General features: G+C 33.6%; 1 long non-coding RNA gene across 8 annotated transcripts; it reads left to right on the top strand.

Moving 5' to 3' along the window:
- Nucleotides 1–3993: 3993 nt before the first annotated feature.
- LOC113347956 lies at nucleotides 3994–7899 on the top strand. Of its 8 annotated transcripts, none has more exons than XR_003359364.1 (5): nucleotides 3994–6216; nucleotides 6404–6515; nucleotides 6863–6999; nucleotides 7366–7480; nucleotides 7601–7899. It is a non-coding gene; the product is annotated as an uncharacterized LOC113347956 (long non-coding RNA). The 8 variants fall into 8 exon arrangements; XR_003359361.1 differs by having other exon boundaries at nucleotides 7366–7510; XR_003359365.1 differs by lacking the exons at nucleotides 7366–7480; nucleotides 7601–7899 and adding an exon at nucleotides 7095–7202 and having other exon boundaries at nucleotides 3994–4438; nucleotides 5567–6216.
- The last annotated feature ends 930 nt before the right edge of the window (nucleotides 7900–8829 follow it).

Raw genomic sequence — 8829 nt, 5'->3', positions numbered from 1 at the left:
TTTCTCAATCGTTATATCGGAACTTAGCTTGTTATACACACTTGAGAATGCATGTTTCTAGGTTTGTTAAACGTACCCAAACGTATGCACTTGTTGGTTCAACAATAGTTAACCAAAGGTTAGCCATATGAGCATTTCATATCAACCATGTTCTTCTTCACCATAACTAGTTCAAATGACTTCAAATGAACTAGTTAGAGAGTTTTTCAATTGCAAGGAAATCTCATGTACTACACAAGACACAATTGAAGCATACATGATTTGATTCACTCAAATCGGTTCATGAAATTTTATAGTCACGGTTTGCAAACTGTTTTCCTTAGTATTTTTAAGTTTAAGTTCGGAAATCATCTTTAGATATATAACCTTCTCAACTTCGGAGACTAGGTTCGCGGACTTAAGTTACCGGGCAGAGTTTACAAACTCCATCAGAAATTCTCGGATTTGAGAACTTCGTCGGTTCGCGGACTGGGTTTGCGGACTGAGTTCGCGGACTTAGCTTCATGCAAGTAGTTTTTCAACTCCAGAATTCTCTGGTTTGAGAACTTCGGCAGTTCGCGGACTGAGTTCGCGGACTTGATCAACGCCATTCTTCTGATGCTCTTGATCACCAAAGTTCGCAAACTTTGGTTCAAGGAATATGACTTATACATAAATATGTTTCCACAACAATGCTTATGTCCACCATTAGTTATGTAATCTAAAATATCATTTCAATCATTGAAACATTCTTAGAGGACGTTATATAGTTGTTACACCATTTCTCGTCAAAGCAATTTTCAAGATGATTGAAACATGTCATGACTTTCGTCACATGGTAAAGATAAACTTGATCGAAGCGAAAAGCTTACCAACACATATTTCGAGATATAGATAGGCGAGGCATACTCGGATCGAAATACAAAATGTGTATAATCCAAGTATATATATATATAGCATACGACTTCTTGTCTCAAAGAGTATGAGATAAAGTAGATAGACTTTTGAGTGACAGATAAATTCAAGTCTTCACATACCTTTTTGTCGAGAAGTTCCACCGGTTCCTTGAGTAGTTCTTCTACTTGTATGATGAAACACCATGATGTCCTTGAGTTCAACTACACTTTCTATCCTAGTCCGAGACTTAGGTATAATAGACTAGAAATCAAGACTTATAGTTTTGATCACTAACATTGATAAACATGCTTGAGATAGCAACGCATGCGAGTTCGACCGAGCAATGCTCTAACAAATGTTACCAGTTTCTTCACCAAATTTTTCTAAAATTTACCATAAATTTTGTTTTTCTTGATAAATACCATTGATATCATCTAATGTAAATAATACATAATTTCTGCAAAGTGACTCGTCTTCCTCAATCGTATACTTGGGACCACAAATTCTTGTGTTCCTTTGTTGTAATTGTTGTGTTTCTTGTTGTGTTTTTTGTGGTGTTTTTGTTTATTGTGGTGTTTGTGTTTGTTGTGCTGTTTGTTGTGGTGTTTCTTGGTGTGATCGTTGTTGTGATCGTTGTTGTGAGGATGCCATATTTGTTAAAGATGAAATTTTTCTGAAATACTGAATTGATATGAATAGTTTTGTTTGAAAAGAAAAGGACAATTTAGAGACTGTATGGAAATTGTGTAATGTTGAGGTAGTGTTGAAGAAGGTGTGTGTTTAAGTCTGTAGAAGAAGTGAATTTATAGGGAAAGGAAAGGAACAATGGTGCCGGGATGGAAAGAGCAGGTGGCGCTCTTAGAAAGAACACGACGTTTTTACCAAAAAGTCGGCGCTCCGTGCGTTGGATGTACAAGCGCTGGCGTGTTCTTCATATGCTAGCGTTGGTAGCAAGCTCGCCCGTCCTTACCACAGGCGCCGCTGGTTTGTCCATCTCGATGTTCAAATCAACAAATATATTGATTTGAACATCCATTTTTCATGTTTGTTCATTTAATAGTGGGAGAAAAATGAACAAACTCCAAGTTTGTTCATTCCATAGGAACTGCTCTTAGTTAAGACTCAAGTCGGTTAGTGGATTGGATTTATGATTCTATTATTTTTGTCATTTGTTTGATACACGTGGTTGTCATTTTGTGATGGTTTTGCATCCTCAATGACACCAGCTAGCTCTGGGGTTGCGAGCCATTATCCACTGAATATGTTGGTACTTGATATCAGATACAAGTCAGAAATACGCATATTTGGTGCACAAAAATACCACAAGAAGTGGTTAGCCGAAAACTAGTAGTTAAAGAAACTAAAACCATACCAGCTACGAAATTAAAAGAATTAAAGAATCAATAATAGTGCGTTAGGATACAAATTCGTTTCTGCGTTCTGCTTCTCTAGAATTCGAAATCAGAAACAAAACTATTTTGCTTCACAAAAAATTAATTTTTTGATTTTTAAAAGTCGTTATGAAATTTGACAGTCAAACTGATTTCTGACATTGTTATTTTTAGAAGTTGAAAGTTACTTTTGATGTGCTATCCAAACAGACTATAAGTGTTGCAGCCCGATTGTCTCAAGAAAACTGTTATTTAAACTTGTTGAAGCCATAATACCAATTGAATGATGAATTTTGAATAAAATTCGATAAAAAATCAATATCCTCCTATTATTTATTGTTGAGCCCACTGGGTTGTAATCTTCTTGGACTATTCTTAAATGAAAAAAAGTCAACAAAGATCTGGACAATTTTAAGGCCTGCCCAACTTTCCATGACGAATCTATAATACAAAACTGAATGGGTTTTTGAGCTTGGACGGTAGGATAACATTTTGAGATACAAACGTTGCATCCGACCATCTCAGTCTCATCACCAGTGAAAGACATCCGACGGTCGTCGCTTATGTAACCCCTCTCATTATGAATCAAAATTTATTGATATTTAATTATTGCATCATCTCTTAACTCAAGATATTCAAAGAAACATTAAATGAAATCATAATATATCATACATGCATTAGTTGGATTTAGTGGTGGCAATCTAATGAGAAATGAGATTTATTTGTTTATTTTATTCATAACTCATAAGTGAGATACGCATACACAATATTACTTAAATGATTTTGCGTTCATTTTAAAAAAAATGTATATGAATGATTTTACAATGTACTTATAGACATTATTTCCGCTTAAAACAAAATAGAAAACTATCTTGCAAAGGAACACGATTTAAAGTCCAAAAAGAAAAAGAAAAATTACACCAGTCAGATATCACATTAAAGCAGTGCCGTTACGACACGAGCTACCTCTAGATATTTATTAGAAGTCCCTGTTAACCTCATGTTGTGCCGTTACGGCACGGGTTATTTCTAGTAAACTCATATGACATAATAACTAACATAGTTCAATGTTTTGATTTTGCACATTCACTAAAATAAGGGAAATACAGAAGTGCAGCATCATTCCAAATGACTTATAAGATACATTTGTACATTATTAAACACTATAACAATTTTCTTTTTCATTTGGGAAAAATAGTGTGAAAAAAATTATGATAAATTCGTGGCTTGAGGATACAACTCTAACATATTTGGGAAGATGTGAAAGTTTAAAAATAGAAATAAATCATATATGGGTACATGAGAAAGGATTTGTAGACTGAAGACCGGAAATAAGGAGGGTAAGACGACAAATAATAAGTATTAAATATAACATCCAAACACCGGAAAATGCATATCAAATAAAAATTATGCCGCCCTAGTCAAGAATATAAAACACAGTTTGCTTATTTTTCCTATGTAAGTGGCGGTTTAGATTTGTCCTCACAAGAGATAAATCTAAGGATGTAATCGTTTGTCATAAGTGATGGTTGTCAGTCAATTAGTATCTCAATAATTGCTCATAATGAATAAGTAATTAATTTTTCATCATAAATATCTCTTTAATCTTTTTAGATAGTAAATATATATAATAATATGAATTCTTTTATTTTGTATTCCCTTTTACCCAAATATGAGTTTATTATGAAAAATTATATTAAAATTGTATTGAGATAGTAAACTTATGTTAATAAAAATTAACGATGGTAATAGAAGAAGCAGTGGATGGTGGAAACGATGGCGGTGTCTGTGAGTGGCGGAGGAAGTAACATTACTGGTGGTGGAAGAAATAGTAGAGGTGGAAAATATAAATCCACGGCTGTGGTTATCCAGACCAAACCCATCAACCGCATGTGTGGCACAGCTTCTAGGTCGTGTAATGAGAAATCAAGGATCTCCACATCGTTCTGTCAGTATCTGAGATCCAGAATTTTCCGCCGCTGCTGAAACCCATTGTTTGATCACTTAGTCTTCTCCCTGTAATCGTTAAACATGGAACCCAAAGGTTCCTTTTGCACGATTATCTTGATCATCATGTTAATTTTTTGGATGTTCTACGTGATTTTGAAATATGCTTTGGTTCCCAAGGAAGATCAGTTGCAATTTTTTTTGGAAAAAAAACCAAATTCCAGGTATGATTTCCAGAAGAATCGAGTTTGAGTTTGCTATTTGATTAATTTTAGTCCAAAATAGTTTTAAAATTTTGATTAATTTGTCCGGAATAAAAAAAATTGTTAAAAAGAACTACCTAGAGCTAAAAATTATCAAGTATTCATTTTATTCTCCGATTCCTTCAAGATCAGAACTTTGATTAGTTATCTGTGTGAATTTTCTATTAATTAGAATTTTGATTCATTCTGTGTGTGAAATTTTGATTTATTTTTGATTAAGGTCCGTTTTCAAGCTAGGAATTGGTCTTTCCGTTCATGCCATGGTGCTCTTAATTTTGAATTTATTATCAATTTAAACCCGGTTGCTTCCTTACGCATCAATGTTTCATGGTGAGCCGTTTAAGGTTCTTTATATATAATTGCCTTTTCAAATGTGCAGTTACAATCTTATTAATTTTAACCAAGGAACTGTGCGGTTCTTTCAGCCTTTCATGTTCCTTTGTGTTATAAATTTCTTGCTTTCCTTCCCCTGTGCTTTACCTCTCCACTTTCCTTCAGTTTCATCTGCATTAAAACTTATTATTGTTGCCTTAATCTGTAATGCTACAAAACCCCTCTCGATCGAAAGTGTCTTCCGTCTAAACTCCCGCTCATTGCATTTACACCTTAATATTCTCTGATTTTAACTCACCAAATACCTTGGTATTATCTTAATCGGCTATTGTTCATGAGGTAGTATTCTTCTGTATTGGAAAATCCAACCGAAGGAGTAACCAAGTTTTTTTCGGTTCTTTCTTGACATCTCTTATTTTAGGCTGACAATACAAGCTTGGGATTGTTAATTGATGTTTATACTCTGAACTTACACTATTCAATTGATGTTATTTTCCCCTTCTCCCATTCCATCTCTTATTTCTTCATGTTCTAACTGAAGAATTAGTGCAATGAATTATATATAGAGTATCAAAAGATTGTACCTTTACGTCCATGAAGGGTTGGCATTCTGGATTGAAAATCATTTTCATCTTTAATTAATGTACATTTGTTTTGTTTTTTCATGGGTTTGAATTTAGTAATCTAATGAAATTTGTTTAGCTGATATCATTAGGAAATGAATTTATGGTTAGCCAATTTTTGCATGTTGTGCAGTTCAAAAAGATCTATTTGCTTGGATTTGAAAGTGAATATATATGTGCAGTATTCGTTCTTCGATGAAACTCTTGGATGTTGTTTCAAACTCAAAGTTTATCATTCCATCACTACAGTATTACCTAACAAAAAAGAAGAGATTGTGATTTCTCTGATTCTTTACAATTCCTTCTATTAGTTAATTCTCTAATGGTAATAGAAGAACCCAAAAAAATTCTTTATCAGAAGTCACTCTTCATTCCTCCAAATCTAATTGCTGGCTAACCATCCATGCCAAAAAAGTAGGTCTAACTGGTAGTATGTAATCTTTTAATTCTTGTATTAGGATCCTAACCCAACGGTGATGCTTTTTACTACTTAAACTATTTATGATGTAAACAATTTTTCGGAAGAACATCCAGGACGACAAGATGTTCAACTAGAATCTGCAGTGAGTAATTATTTTATATGAAATTATTTGATTTTAATTTTAGGAGCAATTTTTTTTTATTGAGGCTTATTTTTATGAATAAATGTTAGAAATAGGATTATCCTATTTATGGATAAGTTGTTTTTGTAGGTATGTGATGTTTTATAATTGTTTAATGGACTATTAAGATACTTCAAGGTGGCCGATAATGCCTCTCTGTCTTATTCGCACCAGCATTTAGGTATGTGGTTTCTGTAATGGTTTTATAACCTAATTAACATTTACTTTTGTTGATTTATGGGAAGATGTTATTGATCTGCCATTTTAAATGTTCTTTCTGAATAATGCGACATTAGGAAAGAAGCCAATTTCCTTTATATTTTGTTAGTGGTTACTTATTCATCTTTCTACTTAAATTTATTTTGCAGAGAACGGTAACCTGCTGGATAATCTCTGTTATCTTTTAAGGTTCCCTCTACATATTAGGTCTACAGTACCAGATTGGTTTCAACGATTCAGATGAAATTCAAAATTAATACAGTGAGTGTTGATTTAGATGAAACAGTCTCTAACCTCCAAAGATAAATCTCATGAATAAAAACTTTACATTTTCAGTCAATTAAACTAGAAAAGACTGTCTCAAACTAATATATGTTAAGAGGGATGATAGATTTGACCGTCAAAGTCCAACGACATGTGATGTTGTTTCATGTATGTCAGAAAATCCCTTTCTTTAACGTTGTAAAATATATATTTTGGAAAAACCACGCGGCTTAATATAACGATATGCAATAGTAGTCTTGATCTTTTATTTCATACTTGGGTATGAATTTACTTTTCTTTAGTTGGTTTCTTAATTAAACCCGATGTTATGTCTTACAATGCAGTTCTTGCATGGTTGTCTCAATCGTGAGAGATGAGCTCAAAAGGTTTCAATATGATCTCAGTACGTACTTCTCCATACCCAAGGATATCAGGAAAGTTGTCGAGGAAAATATACATGCACATATCTTACACTAACTTGGTATGTTGCTCCTCTACCTGCTTAGTATACCTGAATATGATTTGCTCACTTTATTGAGAATCTAAACCGCGTGTACATCCATGCATCGTTGTTAGGTGCACATGAACATGTATAACAGATTCTCTCTCTCACTATCACGTGCGCGAACACACATACACATTTTGGTATTAAAGATTTTGGATTGTTCAACTTCGAAAGGCAAGTAAAAATACTAATATTTTGAAGAAAAAGAATTTACTTGAAAAGGGCACTTCCCTGGCCTTAATATCCCGTTTTCTTCATATTTTATTATATACATGAATAGAGTTGTGTTGCATCGAAATTAGATATTACCATATATACTCATGTAAGTTTTTTTATTTACAGAAAATGGTTCTTTGTTGATTTGTATGCCAAGTTGTGAAGCTTTACTTGCACATATATTCGAGAGCTACTTGAAGCCAATCATCTAATATGAGTGAATATAAATTTTAACTTTTGGGTATAATGGGAGTGAGTATAAAGTTTTTAGGTTTGTGTTTAGGTGTTTAAGTTCATTTGATTATGAATGTATTATGTTTTTGCCACTGATGGTTGCTGTTTTTGTTGTTTTTCTTACCAGATTTACAATTCAGCTAAGTGTGCATCTATGGAACGCAACTCGATGATGGTAGGCTTATGTGTTGCTGATCTAAAAGATGTCTTTTGGCTCTTACAGAGGTGCAGTTGAGTTGGAGATTAGGTTCTTTGAAAGAAAATATAAATGGGTATATACAAAGAAAGATCAATTTTGTAGCAAAAACTTTTCTTCAGATATCCATTTTGTCTTGCTCCGAAGATATTGAAAGAATCGTAAGAATGGAAAATAAATGTTTTTCTTTTTCCTTCACCGTTAATAAGGAATACTTGATTTTTTTTTCATTTGTTCGCAAAATCAGTGCATTCTTGCATTGCTTGGTGGTGCATAGCACAAATCTGGCCTAAAACAAAAGTGCTTGGAACCATGTGATATAGAGATGGTGTAAGTGTGTAACCATGTGATATCCATTTGACGTCTAAGTGGAACCTTACAATTCCGTTTCAAACGCAAATTAGGGGCTGAAATATAGTTTGTCAATTCCTTTTCATGATTGTGTGATTTGCTTTTTTTTTTTTTTGGTAAGCATGCTTGTGTAATTTGTTGGTTGCATTATTTATAAGAGGCAGAGTATTCAGATTTAATTGGTGCCCATGCCGTTACGGCACGGGATAAACCCTAGTTATATCATTATAAAACAAAGCTATAAGCTTCTCGTATTTATTATTTTGCTCAACAAATGAAGCTGTAAGCTATTTATTGCTCAAGCAAATGAATATACATCAACATCCTTCTTACAAAGGTCATTCTCCCAATAAAATCTCAAACAAAAACTTAAACAGTGATATTCGGCAGGGTCCATGACCAAAATCACTGTTCACACAACAAATAGTCCAAAACACAAAAGCCATGTGAGAACTTAGTAGTAGTGTGTTGTGCAGGCGGAAGATCGACACTTTCACGTTGGTCGTGCGGTTCTCTGAAAGACTCCCTCAACATTTTTTTTGCTTTTCCCTTACCTGGGTAAATTGGCACAACAACGTGGATAACAGTTTTAAAATGATGTTTAAGGTACATCGAGTTGTATTTTTTTGTTTCTAAGATACATCGAGTTGCATTATATTTTGATGTCTTCTCTTTTTGTTTCTTCTGTGTGTTAGATTATGTTAGGACTGCTGAGCTCTTTTTAAGTATTATTCCTCATCCCATGATTTGTGTGCATCTTAATACAATTCCTCCCGGAAATTTTTCTTTTCATATAATAGGGATGGCCA

This window comes from Papaver somniferum, chromosome 2 (assembly GCF_003573695.1).
Source record: "Papaver somniferum cultivar HN1 chromosome 2, ASM357369v1, whole genome shotgun sequence".
Classification (NCBI taxonomy): domain Eukaryota; kingdom Viridiplantae; phylum Streptophyta; class Magnoliopsida; order Ranunculales; family Papaveraceae; genus Papaver; species Papaver somniferum.
This window is presented reverse-complemented; position numbering and strand designations above follow the sequence as displayed.